This window comes from Pinus tabuliformis, chromosome 3_1 (assembly GCF_031772625.1).
Source record: "Pinus tabuliformis cultivar Carrire ecotype Pingquan chromosome 3_1, CPIR1, whole genome shotgun sequence".
Lineage (NCBI taxonomy): Eukaryota > Viridiplantae > Streptophyta > Pinopsida > Pinales > Pinaceae > Pinus > Pinus tabuliformis.
The window spans coordinates 552,562,569-552,580,599 of record NC_142301.1 but is presented as its reverse complement, the minus strand read 5'-3'; positions in this window follow the sequence as shown (position 1 = coordinate 552,580,599).

Sequence of the window (18,031 nt, the reverse complement as noted above, 5' to 3'; positions counted from 1 at the left end):
TCACTAGTTGAATTCATTGAGGCAAGTGTCATTGAGGAAGATTTTGGAAGCTTCCATGGTCTTTCCACCTCGTTGAATGAACTTTCCATTTGTCATTTCCCACTCAGCGCACCCTGGTAGTGCTTCTACCTGCGTTGCAGTGCACCTAGCCAGTGTAATCTCTACATTTCAACGCAGACAGCTAGTGGAGCCTCTGAATTCATCCTGAATTGACTGTTTCTGAGTGGTTTTTGGTGGAGAACTTCTGGGAGAAGCTGTCATTGGTTGACCTTGTTCCTCTAGGGGTAGGAACAACTCATTTAGGGACTTTGGATCCCTTGGATTATGGACATTTCATGCTCAATGTTGTAAGGCACAAAAATGTCTATAACAGTTGCCCCCTAAAGTATGAGGCCATTTATCGGGTGAAATGCTTTATTAGGAGGATCCGAAGTTCTTCCAATGCTGGGAGGAGACTTGTAATAAGATACAATACAATACATTATTTTTCATGCTGCTTTCATGATCTAGCTGAGGCGTGCATTACCATGCTCAGCTTTATAAATTAATTTTTATGTACATAGAACAGACAATCGTCTGATGGTAGACTAATGATTTTGATGAAATCATCATCCTTTTGGTAGGATGATTATCTGTTTCAATGCTGTACATGTCAATGTCTTTATTTTTCCTGAATATATATCGCAGCCCGGATGGATGAAACTAGATCTGGGGTCTTCAATCTCGTCCGATCTTCACTCTAAGTACAAGTCGATCCACGTGAGAAATGTTCTGAAGTCGAACATGGAAAGACATCGCTTGATTACCGGTCAATGAGGTAAACCGTTAACAAGCGCGAGAGGAATCACCGATAATGATAATGACCCTCAAGGTACTGCAGTACAATTCACATGGTGTGAATAAAGGACTTGGCGTCGAACACCACGCAAAATCTTTCGGTCGAAGGTCATTGATGTATACCTGTCGCCGGAAGTGAGAAACTTGCCATTGAGGCATGCAAGCTTCAAAGTACTAAAGGGGGTGTTCCTAGATCAACTTCTTGGATAATGAGCTGATGTCGACAAGAATCAATCCGTCAAAGGAGGGCCTTAATGTATCCCACATCAGTGACACGGAACAGAGCAAATGATTTTGATGGAGGTGAAAACGATCTGATGATATACAGTTCAGGGTGGCGGTCATGAAAGGATGAAGGATAATGTATGGTAGTGGATGGGACACGGTTGACTTCTCTGGATGACTTCTCTTGAACATATCGGCGACACTTGTGTGATGGATTGGTAGAATTTACCCCAAAGGTGGATGGTATGGCGAGACCATGGCGATATGACCGGTGAATGAAACAACCCAACCCGACTCAGGCACAGAGTGGAAGTGTCATGTTCAAGAGCGACTTGCTACCAATAAAAGTTCTTTGAGTTTCTTCCCAATTTTTCCCCAGTCATTTCTGACCAGTACCTCTTTATTTTTGTCAAGCTTGAGGAGGATAACATATGCTTGTTCTATAATTTGCCCTTCGGGCAAACCCATCGCTATGTTTTAACGAGCCTAGCGATAGTGAAACTCGTTCTCGTCTAAAGACAAGTTTGTCGCTATTAATGTTTTTAATGAGTCTAACGACAAAGATAACTCGGTCCTTTTCATTTTTAGAGAGTCTGAAAAGGTACGTAAAGTTAACTCCGGAAGTCCTTTTTCATCATCTAATCCCTTAAGTCCGAAAAAGTATAGAACAATACAGAAGGGATGAGTTTTCGATAGTTTTAACGAGCCGAACAAAACAAGCGCTCGATCTTTTTGTGCAATAATCCCTCATGTCCAAAAAGATTAAAATCTAGAGGAGGGATAGCACTTCCGGTCGCTTTAACGAGCTGGAAGGCCAAAACTCGGCAATCTTTTCATATTTTACGAGTCAGATGAAAAGAGCTTAAAGAAGACTCGTCTTTTGAGGAACGAGTGATAAAACGGGTTAGCAGCTAATTCCAGGTAAGGGTTGGAATTTTCCAAGCACGACAGTGTCACAAGGATGGCTAGTGAAATCACTCTTCGCAGCTGTTCCTCAAAATGGGTAAATAATCATATGGAGGTGAACGATCAGCCAAATGAAAAATGGAGGTGACGGTGCAAACATGACCAAGGCTTTGATTGCTGATAAATTTACATTCATGGTGGTTATTTATCGGGTAGTTCATTTTTTAACGAGCTTAAATGCAGATTGAAACATTTGCTCGATCTTATGTTTATTTTTTAACGAGCATGAACTATGTGCTAAAACTGCTCGATCTTATGTTTATTTTTTAACGAGCATGAAATATGCACTAAAACTGCTCGATAATCCAGTCATATGATAAGAATGTCTCATGTAAGATTCCATTTTTTATGGAGCTTGCGCCTTACCAAAGATATGCCCCGCATCCTTTCTTTATGCAAGTTAGGAAACGATTAACCCAAAAAACAGATAAATAACCACTCTTTGCTTGCACTCCAAAAGGTTTGCATGCCCCCAGGTATAAAACAGAGTTTCAAGGTTACCTCTACTTCACTTCCGCTAAAACAATCGTTTTACCGAGAGAGACCTACCTCTTTCAGGTTACCCAAAGATTGTCTTGTTAATCTTTCAAACAAAACACTTCTTCGGCGATATCTACCGAGATAGACAAAGGTGAGTGACAACGAGCGCCAAACACATAAATTTAACAAAAGAATCTTATTCCAGAACAACCCCACTTCCAACCACGGACGGGGTACATACTAGTCATATTCTCCCGCGAAAACCTATCTTATACCCAAAGTTTTCCTACCGAAGCAGACCAAGATGCATGCCCCCTGGGTTCCAGTCATATCCTTCCGAATTACTCGCGCTCATCGGGAGGGCAGACCGTGGGTTGAGACATTTCTTGCGTGAAGAGACCATTTAGGGATGGTATATGACTATTTGCGATGCGTGATCCGGGAAATGAAAGCTGGTCCACGAGCTTGACCACTCTTCCTTCGTGCGGAAAACACATTACTCTAAAGAGTGAGGAGACAATGGCTCCCATGCAATATATATAGTCTCGTCCAAGGAGTAGGTTATAATCCAAGGGTCCTTGAACGACCATCACGTTCATTTGAACGGTCTTCCCTTTCAATGTTATGGGCATATTGGGGAGGATCCCTAAAGGTCGATTGGTTCCTTTATCAAAGCCTGTCAGATTTCTCATTTCAGGCAAAAGCGCTGGCAAACCAAGCGCTTTCCAAGCAGTGGAGGAAAGGATACTCACAGATGCCCCCTCATCAATGATGGTGCCAGCCTTGACCATTCTGTATATTTGGACGATAATTCTGAATGGTATGCTTGCTGGCAAACGGGGTCTGCCTAGTTGGTTCCAATCGAAGGAGACAACCAGGTTGCTTGGTGGTGGGACCGAGTAAACGGCCGGGTATCACTCTGACGAACTTCCTTCCTACGACAAAGGAATGGGGGGAGTGCCCCCGTGCTCATCGGAGTCTGTGTCGATGAAGAGAATTTGGATGGTGTCATCTTTATCCTCTTCAGTGACTATATCATTCGAAGATAAATCCTCTGAAGGCAAGACCGGGTCAACTGTCGCCTCGACCTTTTGAATTTCGTCGGGTATGGATTCAGCTGGTTCATCTTCAATGACCGGCGCTTTAGCTGACGATTTGAGCGGGCCCACTAGATTTTCAACTAACGAAGGACTCAGCAAGAGTTTTTTATATCCAGGAGGGAGTCGTAACGGTGAAACCGGACGAACATCCAAAACTCTTTTCGCTTCATCTAAGAAGGGACAACGGTGGATGGTGTGATCGCCTTCGCACAGTCTACAGGGAGATCTAGCTCTCCCTTTTTGTCCAAGGACTTCACTTTCGCTAGTTGATGGTATGCACTCAACATGGCTATCAGAGGTTGATGCCACCGGATTGTGCAAATGGGGAGACCAGTCCCTTAGTATCCGGGGGATGCAGGGACAATCTCTCTGGAAGTGGTCTCCCTTGCATATGACACATGGCGATTTAGGCCTAGTCAGTGCTGTGTGTGGATTTTTGTCAGACGACACTTGTTTGCCCCCAGTCGCTTTTGGCTCCTTCTTCTTCTTCTCTTTCTTCTTCTTTTCCTTCTTCTCCTTAGGAACTTGGTTTTTTGTTTTACCAGTTCCGTCAAGCGAAGAGGAAGGAGGAGAGGAAGAATTAGAGGAAGTAGAAGGCTGGTGGGCAACTCTGGACTGGTCTAACTATTGATTCAACTATTCAGGAATAGTGGTGTTCTGAACAACATTGGTTGAGAAAAGCCAGACCGGCAAGCCAATTGTCAGTCCTGGAAGCGACAATGTGACCATATGGGGCGCACCAACATCTCCCCAAGAGGAGAAGGGACTAGGATTTCCTCCAAGGGGAATTCCTTGGTTGGTGGGTTCCATTTTCTCAAGTTAAAGATCAACGCAGGAAAAAGGGGTGATTGTTCCGTTTAAAATAAATTTTAATGACGCTTTAGACACAACTTGATTTTTCAATTTTAAAGAGTCGAGAAAAAGCTAAAGATGACTCTAGTCTCCTTCGATGTTTTAACGAGCCCGAAGTGACAAATGCTCGGATGGACTTTTTTCGTTATAGAGTCTGAAAAAGGCCAAAAGGAACTACTCTGGAGTTCTAGGTAGAGGGTGTGCCAAACTTTTCGCAAAACCGCGGAATACTTTTTAAGGTACGGGCGGTCAATCTTCCTGAATGCTGTGTTCAATGCATTGCAATCAGTAGGGCGGCCGACACGGCTTCCTAAGGATAAAGGTTTTATGCCTATAGGGGTCTCCCAATATATACTTGACGGTACGTGGGAGCACAATCCGTACTGGCGCTATCGTCCCTTAGGAGGAATCACCCAACCATCAGCAAGATCGACAGTCACCAGGTTTTATGACGCCAGAACACGTCTCTAGCCTAGACCTCTATGTTGTGTGTTAAGTTACAAAGCGTTGTTAAGTTCATTCAATTTATTTTAGGTTGATCTTTCTTAGAAGTTTGCCTTTTTGGATCACCACGAGATGTATGATACAATTCCTAAATGCAGTCTAAAGATGATAAGCAAGCTTTTATATCTTTTCAACAATGAAAATCCTAGCTACAAGGGGAAAAGGAAGATACAACTTTTCTCGAAGAGCATAGAGCACACTGTAATGCACTTTTCCCTAAATCAAAGCATGCAAACTATCAAAATGCAAATGCACAAATGCATGTATTTGTTTTCGCTTTCTTAATATTGATGCCTAAAAAGAAAGCTGTTCTACAAATTTGAATTCGATTTCAAGTGAAAACATAAACAAGTTCCTTTTTCAAAATCAAAAAGACGATTACGACACCTTATGATTTACTTGTTTCGACACTAGAAATGCATAAATTCAAACCAAACGACAAAAGTAAAAGCTAAATCAACTGTGAACAACAAAGAAACTCACTCCTAAGATCAAAACGACACTTACGACAGGTCTAGATCTAAGGGCGACAGTATGACTAGTTTACTTTTGTAATGGGAAACTGTAAATGATGTAACAAATACACAAAGAACAAATACAGTTTCTTTATACAACTGAGGCGGAATTGAGGCAAAGAAAAGGGGTTTCAGATAGGTACACTGACTGATAATAGGCTGCAAAAAACAGAGATAAAACTGAGCAAAAGGAAGCAGGGAACCACAGTTGCACAAGGAAAAGACTGATCAGCGCATTCCTAACACAGAGGATTTGACATTCAGCGTAGGTAGCCTTCACGGGACCTGCGTTGAAATGCAGAACCTCTTCACAGAGTCTGCGATGAAGCAGAAACGAGAGTTGTTTTTGGGTTCTGGGTTACGATTTGCAGTTAAATCAACAGTTTTTGGCTGGATCAAAGCTATCAATTAGGTACAATTAGGAGGATGATTTAAAGGAGGACTAAGATCTATCACAAAGGGTTGTTAGAGCACTTGTGGATTAGCTTCTCAGATCATAAACAGGCCCAGTGAGAGGACTAGAGTAGCTGATCTCTCCTTTGCATTTGTAAATAGAAAATGTAGTTCGATTCGGCACTCTTGAGTTTATGAAATGAATAGCAATAGAAACACAAATAAACTAACAAGATACTGTCCCCAGTGGAGTCGCCATTTTGTTGTTGGGAAAAGTATCCAATTCGGAATGCCCCTATCCCACTCTAAGAGGTGATAGTTGTTATAGACATTTTTGTGCCTTACAGCATGAAGCATGAAATGTCAATAATCTAAGGGATCCAAAGTCCCTAAACATGTTGTTCCTACCCCTAGAGGAACAAGGTCAGCAAACCACAGCAATTCAAAACAGTTCTCCACTGAAAAACACTAAAAAACAAGTCAATTATGGATCATGTCAACTGCTCCACTGAGCATCTGCGCTAAATGTCAACTGCTCCATGGTCTACCTGCGTTGAATGTCAACTCCAACAAAGGCTACCTGCGCTGAGTGATTTTTGACATGTGGAGGTATCTTTCCTCAATGTGTCAGTGCCCAGGAAGCTTCCAAAGTGACACTTGGATCAAGGAATTCACCTAGTCATGAGTAAGAGGTTCTAAAACTCCAAGTGGAAGCAAGGATCTCCAAGTGGACTCAAGAACTGAAGAAGAACTGAAGTGGGAGAGGACACAAGTCAGCTTCACACCAGTCTCAGGCTGACTCATCTTCTCTCCAAAACTCTATATAAGGATCTCTACCCTATGAGATCTGGAGGCTGGAATTTTGTGCAAAGAATTGCTGTTGGTTTTAGTATAGAATTATTGAGGTGATTTGCTTTGAAGGAGGTGAAGAGGAGATTTCTTTCCGTCGGGAAGGTGATGCTGGATTGGGCCTCTTATGGTTGTATCACTTCCTGAACCTTACTTTCTTCCATTAATAAAGCATTTGAGGTTCTTCTATATGCATGTGTTTCAATGATGTATTGATGTACTTGTGTATTTGATTTATTCTAATCCTTGAATCAATTATGAATGTATGCTTCTTGTAGTTTCCCTCTCTTGTTATTTTGCAGGATCTCTGTGTAGCTGGGCCCATGAAAGAGCAAGGAGCTGGGAGCAAGCATCAAGGAGAGAAGATTGGATCAACCGTTAGCGCAAGACATCGGTTAGTGGATCTATTTCTCCCTCCTTTTACTTTCATAAAGAAGAAGTCTTAGATAGCTTTGCTTCAGTTGTTGCTAAGGAACTGTCACCCTTAGAGTGGGATAGGGTCATTCCATATTGGATACTTTTCCCAACAACAAATTGGCGACTCCGCTGGGGATCGTATCTTGTTGGTTGTTTGTGTTTCTTACTATTCATTTTATAAACACAGGGAGTACCGAATCGAACTGCATTTGAATCTTTCAAATGCAAAGTAGAGGGCAGCTACTCTAGCTCAGTTTCTGGGCAAGTTTATGATTTGAAGAGTTGATCCACAAGGACTCTAAATAGCTCTTAGTGATAGTCTTCATCCTCTTTGAATCATCCTCTAGTGTACTTGATTGATAGCCTTTTATTAGGCCTAAAACAGTTGATTTTTGAGAAAACTGTGACCTGGAACCTGAGAGAAACGAAAGTTTCCTCTTCAACGCAGGCACTGTGAAGGCAGTCTGCATTTCAACGCAGGTCCCGAAGGGGCTACCTGTGCTGAATGTCAAACTGACAGTGTCAGGGTTGCGCTGAACCAGTTTTGCCTTGTGCAACTGGGGTTCTCTGCTTCCTGTTGCCCAGTTTTCAGTATTGTTTTTGCAGCCTGTTATCAACCAATGTACCTATCTGAAACCACTTTTCTTTGCCACTATTCTGCCTCGGTTGTATAAAGAAACTGTGATTGTTCTTTTTGTATTTCTTACTTCATTTACAGTTTCCCATAACGAAAGTGAACTAGTCTTGCTGTGGCCTCTTAGATCTAGACCTGTGTAAAGTGTCATTTTGATCCTAAGAGTTAGTTTGTTTGTTGTTCATAGCTGATTGAGATTTTGCTTTCGTCATATGGTTTGAATTTATATATTTCTAGTGTTGAAACAAGTAGATCTTAAGGTGTCGTTTGATTTTGGACAAAAACTTGTTTTCTTTCACTTGAAATTGAATTCAAAGTTATAAAACAGCTTTCTTTTTGTAATACATCAACATTAAGGAAGAGAAAAGAAATACCTGCATTGTGCATGTGCATTTTGACAGCTTGCATGTTGATTTAGGGAAAAGTGCATTAGTGTGTGCTCTATGATCTGTGTGAAAAGATGATGTCTTTCTTTTCCCTCAGTAGTTAAGATTTTCATAAGTTGAAAGAATTGAAAAAGCTTGCTTCTCATTCTTAGACTGCATTTAGGAGTTGTACCATACATCACGTGGTGATCCATAAAGGCAAAATACTAAACAAGATTAGCCTAAAATGAATTGAATTTACATAACAACGCTTTGAAACATAACACAAACACATAGAGGTCTAAGCTAGAGACGTGTTCCGGCATCGTTAAACGTGATATCTTAGCGTCGAGTGGTTGGGTGATTCCTCCACGGTGAAGCGATAAGTATCAATATGGACTTGTGCTCCCACGTACCGTCGCGTATATATTGGGAGACCCCTATAGGAATAAAGCCTTTATCCTTAGGAAGCCGTGTCGGCCGCCCTACTGATCGCAATGCAGTGAACACAGCATTCACGAAGATCGACCACCCGTACCGTAAAACGTATTCTGTGGTTTTGCGAAACGTTTGGCACACCCTCTGCCTAGAACTCCAGAGTAGTTTCTTTTGGCCTTTTTCAAACTCTATAACTGAAAAAGTCCACCTGAGCATTTGTCACTTCGGGCTCGTTAAAACATCGAAGGAGACTAGAGTCATCTTTACCTTTTTCTCGACTCTTAAAAAGTGAAAAAGCAAGTTGTGTCTAAAAAGCGTCTAAAATTAATTCAATTCGGAAACACATTTTCCCCTTTGTATTTTGGTTGATCGAGTAATCCGCAATCGTGGAAGAAAGTCAATTGAAACCCCGTCGTTCGTGGAGGCTTACGAGTCAACCGTCTTTGTCTCCGGAATCGAAAACAGTACGGACAAAGCGAACTCGTTTAACCGGTTCAAAATCTCCTATCAAAGTTAGAACAAGTGTTCCACCGACATTTGAGGTTCCGGTTACTCCAAACATTTCTGGGAACCCTGCCTCTATTGAAGAAGTTCAACAGCCCCAGAGGGACAGTAACACTGATCCTAGTCTGAGAGCAAATACTTGCGTTACTGGACCAGTTCCATCTGTAACCTGTTCAGAGAGTCTTGCTCCTCAAACAACTGTTGCTGTCGAAACAACCCCTTCTTCGGCACCAGAAATATTTTACGGACCTGACGGTCTTCCCCTTCCACCGGGTCTGATTTCGATAGAGGAAATTGTAGAAGATCCGCAAGCAACTACTCCAACTCATTTTGGAGTAGGCGTCACTCTATTTCCCTCTACATCAAAAGCTAGCCTATCACCAGGGGAAGTTCCTGTAGAATCGCTAGGCAATATATTGGATAGACTCAAAATGTCTGAACAACCATCAACATCTAGGACTGTGCCAAATGACACAGCGACAATAGAACCTCCTGCCGTCACTCCGACCATGTTTGCCGGCATACCATCTGTCCCAACTAGCTCTCAATAGCTGGAAGGAGCCCCTTCAGGGGCTATAACGACAATGTGGTCTGTTCCTGTTTGTTCTTCCGGGATAATACCCAGTAACTCTTACGTTGGAACTCAACAAATTGATCCTTTTGGAGGTCAGTTTGGGCAATCCGGCCCTCAAGGGTTAATGATTCCTTTCAGTGCCGGGTCACCACCGTATGGGGGGCAGTATGCCCTTTCGTTACCCCCTCCGGGAGGTCACCCATACGGGAGTTCACAATAGTATTCAGGTTATACTGGAATTACGACAAGTGGTTGGGTACCTATGCTACTCCAGCAACCAAGAGTTATGTATTCTATGCAACAATGTGTACCTGTGACGAACATCCCGACAACACCAGCGACTGTAACCGTGTCGCAAGTTCAAACAATTCCTGTTGTATGTCAACCTCAGATTTCTCAAGTTGTAATGCAACAGCTGTTTGACCCTGCGACTCAACCACAATCGCCAACTGGCGGGGTGACGCAAGTACAAATGGGTACCATTACCCCTCATCTTGGTCCGATGGTTAGTATAGCACAACAGCACATGGCTTCACAACCATGGCTGGTGCAGTACCAACAACCGCAGTTCCAGCAAGTATACCAAGGTTCTGAGCAGCAGATTTTTGCGAACAGTGGACAGCCGTATATCCAACACGGTCAAAACCAACCACTTTACAGTGGGGTAGTCCACCAACCGTATCAATCATACCAACATCAATTACATTATGCTGGTATGCAAAGACCAACTGCTCAGGCAATTCCATCGTATCCTGGGTATGCTTCACCTAATCTGAGTCAACAGTTACCATTCGTGGCAACTCTAGAGTTACCCGATTTACATCGGTTGACAAACGATCCGATTGCTTATGTGCCTTGGTGGCCAGCAATTCCTCACAAACTTCCTTCGGACATTCCTAAATTCAATGGAAATTGAGGTGAAGATCCGTCGAATCACGTGATGAATTTCCATCTGTGGTGTTCATCGAACACTCTAAACGATGATTCGATAAGACTTCGCCTCTTCCAGAGGACATTGACAGGTCCAGCGGCTAAATGGTATATTGAATTGCCAAGAGCCTCTTTCGACAATTTCAGCTCCTTAGCCAAGACTTTCTTAACCCATTTTCAATTACCGATAAGGTATGAAACGGGAACCGAAATATTAACCAACTTCAAACAGACAACAGCTACTCACATATCTGATCATATACATGAGTGGCATCGTCGTCGTAGGATGGTGAAAACGTACATTCCCGATCAGCTATTAGCTGAATGGTTTATAAAGTTGTTACTTCCGGCTATAACGGAAGATGTGGCCAAGGGGGGAGTCATGACAGAGGAGCAAGTTATTGCTCATGCTCAATATTTAGACCTAGTATATACTCAGTCTGGCACGCTCTACGACAAAATACCTGATGCCCCTAGACCTGAATTTTCAATTCCTCCCCCTCGTAAATCGAATATTGAGGCTCATGCCGGCGATGGTGTGATTGGAACTGCAAGCGCGAAATCGAAAAAGGCTTCGTCTCAGAAAGCCCGTAAGACTTCAGATCAAAATGCAAATGAAGAAATTCTTTCTTCGGAAGTAAATGCCATATCAGCAGATAAAGGCAAAGAAACCAATCAACCAGGAAGCAAGAAGAAGCAAAACAAAGGGAAGAAGAAGAAACAGGATGAGTCATCACCTGAAAAATCTTCTTCGAACCCTCCTAGGAAAGGGAAACCAAAAAGTCCATGTTTTATATGTGACGAGGATCATTGGACACAAGATTGTCCATTCAAAGCTGAACTTAAAAGATTCTTTAAGAGTCCAAAGACCTCAGCTGTGTTAACTGATCCGTTTCCCAATCTAGGTCAAAATATGGTTGATAGTGGAAATGCTTCCCCGTCACAAGTGCTAATGTTGTCGATCTCCAAGCAACAGAATGATGCTTTGATTTCGACGAGGAACAAAGATTACGGGAATCCGCAACTGTCGAACGACAAAGGTAAAGATCAACCAAGTAGTTCGACAACAACTTCGACAGAAGTCGTCCCACCTAGAATTCCTGAATTAACAATAAAACCGCCTAAGGGAGTAGTACACAAGTCGACGTTTAATCCTCGCGCCAGAGCGGCGCAGCATTATAACATAGTAGAAGATTTGGCCCAATCGCCATCCGCTATGTCGACTCTTGAGGTACTACAAAATTGTCCATCCCAAAGGCAGGCATTGTTATCAGCAATTGGAGGGGTTGATCCTAAGGATTCCAATCTTGTATCTTTTGATCACAAAGGATATGACCCTCAGTTACCAGCTCAACTAGCTTTCCTTGTCCAAGTGAAAGCCCTCAACAAAACTGTTCACCGAACAATTATTGATGAGGGGGCATCTACATGTATTATGTCGATGAGTTGCTGGAAAACTTTAGGGTCGCCAACCTTGTCGAGATCTTCGACAACATTGAAAGCATTCGACGGTAGGACATATACCCCTTACGGTATCCTAAATAACTTGAAGGTTGAACTAGGTGGAAAGACAATAGAAATAGATGTTGAAGTCATCGATGGGAATCTTGATTACAACATCCTACTGGGAAGACCGTGGATTTATGCCATGGCAGCTATTGTGTCGACTTATTTTAGGAAGATCGCATTCCCTTTTGAAGGGGGGATTACGGTCGTCGACCAACAAAACTTCCTCCCTAATGGTTCGCAAGTTACAGGAAGCATTCCCATGATCCATGGGAGCGACCATTCAATTCAAGATATCGGAGTAGGCCTATTGAAGGACCCCACGATGATGGGAGCTTTCGTGCTACCACCTCCTATCTACATAGGAAATATACCGTTTGTAGCAACCTGCAACATGATATCTTCCACGAGGGTCGCAAAAGACAAAGTAAACATGGATCTCGCAATGGTTTTTCCCCCAAGCCCAATAGAAATATTGTAGCAATCAATGTTTCAAACATGCGAGGCAAACCCGAGTCAACACTCGTCAAGCGTTTGGGTAGATAGGTCTAGAGAATATGGCACCCCTTTGGATCCTTGGTCACGAGTGCATGGAAGTTACGAAGGAATCCTGCAATCAATGATGATTGAGGGGGCACCATGGAATGATAGCCACCATCATTCCCTTCCTCCGGAAGATACTCAAGATGACCTTTATCACCCTTCAGTGTTTGAATTCCTAGCAAATACTGTAAATACGGTGGATTTCGAGCGGAACCTATCCAATATTGAAGAGACTATAGCCATAAATATCTCGACCAAAACAGATGTTGTAGAGAATATTTATGTCGGCAAAGGTTGTTCCCCTTCAGAACTGGAAATATATAACGCTCTTTTCCGTGAATTCAGAGATGTCTTTGCTTGGTCATATGATGAAATGCCAGGCATCGACTCGAGTATCGTTGAGCACGAAATTAAGATGTATCCTGATGTCAAACCAGTAAGACAACGGCTTCAGCAGGTGCACCCCAAGAAAGCCGCTGCCATTAAGGCAGAAGTTGAGAAACTTCTCCATGCTGGTTTCATCTACCCGGTTCCTCTAACCGATTGGGTATCGAATATTGTCCCTATTATGAAGAAACAAGGAACAATACGAGTGTGTGTCGATTATAGGGATGTAAATCAAGCTTGTCCAAAGGACAACTACCCTACACCCTTCATCGACCAGATAATTGATGAATGCACCGGATGTGAAATCTTTTCATTTATGGATGGATTTTCCGGGTATAATCAAATAAATATCCGCCCACAGGACCAGTCAAAGACTGCATTTATTTTTCCGTGGGGCACATTCGCTTATCGAAAATTACCCTTTGGTTTAAAGAACGCAGGGGCGACGTTTCAGAGAGCAATGAATTATGCTTTCCATGACATCAAGAACATCGTTCAACCTTATCTCGACGATCTTTCGGCTCATTCGCGAAAGCGGACTGATCATCCGCAGCATTTAAGAGCGATATTTCTACGTTGCTGACACTACAAGATAAGACTCAATCCGCACAAATGTGTGTTTTGCATCGGTTCTGGTCGTTTACTTGGCTTTGTAGTCTCCAAGGACGGGATTCATCTCGACCCTTGCAAGGTTCAGGCTATCATTAATTTGCCTCCACCTTCGAATTTGCTTCAGATTCAGAAACTCCAAGGGAAAGAAAACTTTCTGAGGAGGTTCATTCCAAATTACGCAGAACTTGCTAAAGGTTATACCCGTCTCTTGAAAAAGGATGTACCTTTTGTCTGGGACCAGGTTGCGCAAGCTTCCTTTGATGCTCTGAAAGATTCTCTAGTAAAAGCATCATTAATGTATGCCCCAGACTATCAAAGAGACTTTAACTTGTATCTGGCTGCAGCAGATACGACCATTGTGATGGTTTTAGTTCAAGAAGTCGATGGAATTGAAAATCCTGTATATTATTTAAGTAGAAACTTAAATGATACAGAGAGTAAATATTCTTACGTTGAAAAGCTAGCACTTGCTACTGTTCAAGCGATCCAAAGATTTCGACATTATGTCCTCTTTCGGAAAACTACCGTGTTGTCAGATTGCAACCCCATGACATATATACTGTCGCGACAGTTGCTTGGGGGCAAATATTCAAAATGGATAGCAATCCTTCAAGAGTTTGATCTGGAATTTATAAAATCCAAGTCAAAGAAAGCTTTAGTTTTCGCAGAATTATTATGCGATCTCCCATCGTCGTCCAACGATGGAACATCCCAAGAATCAATCGTGGACGAAAGTTTGTTTCTGATATCGGCAAATGATGAGTGGTATTGAGATATAATAGTTTATCTCCAGACCCAGAAGTTTCGGCCAAACACCTCCCACTCAGAACAGAAACGCATTAGATACCAAGCAAAAGACTACATGATCGTCGGTGATACGCTTTACCGTCGTGGTGTCGATACGGTTCTGAGAAGGTGCCTCACCCATGAGGAGGTCGAAAAAGCCCTGAATGAGTGTCATTCAGGCGCCTGTGGGGGGCATCAATCTGGATATGCTACAGCACAAAAAATCTTACGAGCAGGATACTTCTGGCCAACCATGTTCAAAGATTGCATAACCACAGTCAGAAGTTGCCATGCTTGTCAGATTTTTGATAGCAAAACCAGAAGACCCCCCGCTCCTTTATAGCCAATAATAGCTGTGGGGCCTTTCGCCAAATGGGGCATCGATTTCATGCAATGTAACCCCACCTCGACCGGGGGGCATGGGTATATTATAGTCGCAGTTGACTATTTTACCAAATGGGTCGAGGCGATGCCTACATTGGATAATACTGGTGAAACAGCTGCCCTATCCTTTTTCAATCATGTAGTCGCCAGGTTTGGCGTACCACAGGCCATAGTCACAGATCATGGATCACATTTTCGCAATCACATGATGGTTGAATTAACTGCCAAACTAGGGTTGTCTCACGACAGCTCTACCCCATATTATCTGCAAGCTAACGGACAAGTTGAAGCAATCAACAAGGTCCTGAAGCGCATGCTGCAAAGGATGGTTGGGGTTCACAAAAGAAAATGGCATTTAATCCTGTACTCGACTTTGTGGGCCTACCAAACGTCGGTAAGAAATGCAACTAGGTTCACACCGTTCCAACTGGTGTATGGCCTGGAAGCAATCCTACCAATCCCATGTGAAATTTCGTCTCTTAAACTCGCAATTGATCTCCTCCCCGGAACTTCGGAAGAAGAGGCTCGTTTCTTGGAATTAATCCAATTGGATGAAACCCGTCGTGATGCCGCGTTGGCTAACGAAGCCCATTAGAAACGAGTCAAGGCACAGTTCGACAAAAATGTCAAACCCCGTGTCTTTTCAGAAGGTGATTTGGTCTTGCTTTACGACCAAGAATCCGATAAACTGGGAGCTGGGAAATTTAAGTCTTTATGGATGGGCCCCTATATTGTTAAGAGAGTATTAGCAAAAGGAGCCTACGATTTGATGGATTATGACGGAATTCCACTGGCGCAACCCCGCAACGGGCTGTACCTTAAGCGTTACTATGCCTAATAGTAACCTGTATGCTTTTGTTACATTTTTGTTTTCGCTAAAGTGTTCGTTTCAGTTAAGTAATCCACTTTTTACATTTATTGCAGATGTCAAATCCATTGGAACCGTGGGTTGGATATGCTGATGGAGCGAGTCGTAGTTCGAGGAACCTATCCTCTGCAGCATGGGCCATTTTTGATCCAAGCGGCGAGCTAGTGAGTTTCAGAGGGGTATGTATTGGTAAATCAACGAATAACATCGCTGAGTATAGCGCGGTGATAGAACTGCTCTCTGATGCCATCACCCATGGCATACGCTGGCTAATTGTCAGGCTAGACTCACAGCTCGTAGTACTACAACTCACTGGTACCTACTCTGTCCGAAATCCAGCTATTTATCGTAAGTTCCTAAGAGTTAAAATCTTGGAAAGACAGTTTGATTTCATTCAATATCAACACATTTCCAGAAACTTAAACACATTAACCGACTCATTAGCAAATTATGTGTTAGATAGACATTTGCAAAATTGATAAAAAGAGAAGCATCATCAATGTTTCACACATGGATCACATAAAAACTGAAATAAACTCCGAAAATCAAAAATATATAGCTGTTTACGGTTTACATATAATGTTCTGTAACCAAGACAAAATCGGTCATATGACCTCAAAAACTCAAAATGGCTGGGGGGCACCCTAGCCTAGTGATGCTCATGATAGCAAGTCATGGCCTGTGCAATCATGCGCAAGAGATGAGTCCATCGTCTGGGTACACCAGTGGTATGCCACTACAACCGTAAAGGTAACTCGTCAATCCGTACATCCGGAATGCCAAGAGTAAGGCCTTCAACCTGTTCCTGCACGGCTGCAAGGGTGTCGGCCAAGTCAAGGTCGTGAAGAATAGCTCTCCCAGGAGCCTCCCCTGCTGGGGCAGCAACTAGAGCTCTCGGGCGAACTGCTGGACGGACATGACCAACATCTGCATGCACACATAAGTTTGATTAGAGTTTTGACAGAATAAAGCACAAGGGCATTATAAATCAAAACAGTAAACAGTGATATGGTCAAAGATTTTACCAATAGCGCCCCACTGCTCGCCATCTGGTAGCACCAAATCCGGATCACCTCGGAAATCCATACCAACATATGGATACTCGGAAAAAGCCATCTCCTGGCGCTCGAACCACCTGAAGAAGGTATCAGTAAAAGTAATCTGAGATTGACCAGCATGTTTAGACATGTGGTCAACCCACCTCTGCATGCGTGGCTCAGTGGGAGAAGGCAAGTCGAGTGCAACATACTGAGATTGCATCAGTGGTATCTTCTCCAAAGCAAAGGCAGTCAGGACCGAACCAAAACCAAAGTTCTTCAGCTTCCCGTCCTTTACTTTGGTCAACTGGCTTTTCATCTGAACAAGTACTGCATCACACCAGTTGAATACTTTCGGCTGAAGACACTCTAGGGCATGTTGCACATAAGACCTGTTGGCAACATGAAGGGATGCGCTACCAGCCATCCTACCAATCGTGTACAGTATGGACCTGAGAGACCTGTCAGTAATCTCACGGATAGTAGCCTTGCCGTCTCTGCTCGGCTGGGACCCTTCCCTACAATACTGACGGACATAATCTCTCACGGAATCACTCCCTCGGGCTGAACCGGACAAAGAAATGGGGGCACCCCGCCTTGAAAACCCAGTCAAGAAGTAAATGTCCACTAGGGTCAAAGGGATGGATTTGCCCCTGATCTGGAACACTTGTTTGACAGGATCCCAAGCATCAAGCATGTACTATAGTAAAGATATATGTGCTCTCATGCTAGAGATACGGAAAAATTTCAGCAGGCCACAGTTCTGCAGCGCGTTCACCGTGATAGGATCATGGAGGGCAATCATGTCCTCCTCTTCATGCTCTCGTTCTCGCCATGTAAGGGTCATTTTGCTCCAATAAACTCTGCAAAACAAACAAGAGGAGGAGTAAGATCCTTGATTTGATGAGAAACTGGCGAAAATTTCATCAAAAACTGTGCAACAGAAGTCCTTTTCTATGCCCAACGTAGGTAGCTAAGGGTCCCACCTGCGTTGAAGGTCAAACTTCCCTTGAGCAGCTTGACATTCAACGCAGGTTTCGAATGGGACACCTGCGCTGATGGCAGAACGCCCTAATGAAACCCCAGGGGCTCATGGGAACAGGAAAACATGCACAGAATGGAAAAATGAAACCATGAAAAGAAAGAGCTAGGGTTTAGCTCCTACCTGGTCCAGACGGCGCTGAGAATCGTCCACAGAATCTCCCGAAATCAGCTGGTGAAAAATCAAAAGGAAGAGGCACCTCCAGAGCTCCAACAAGCCAAATGAAAATGAAATGGTAAAATGAGAGGTAAAAACACCTTTTAATTGCTTTTTACATAGTTCA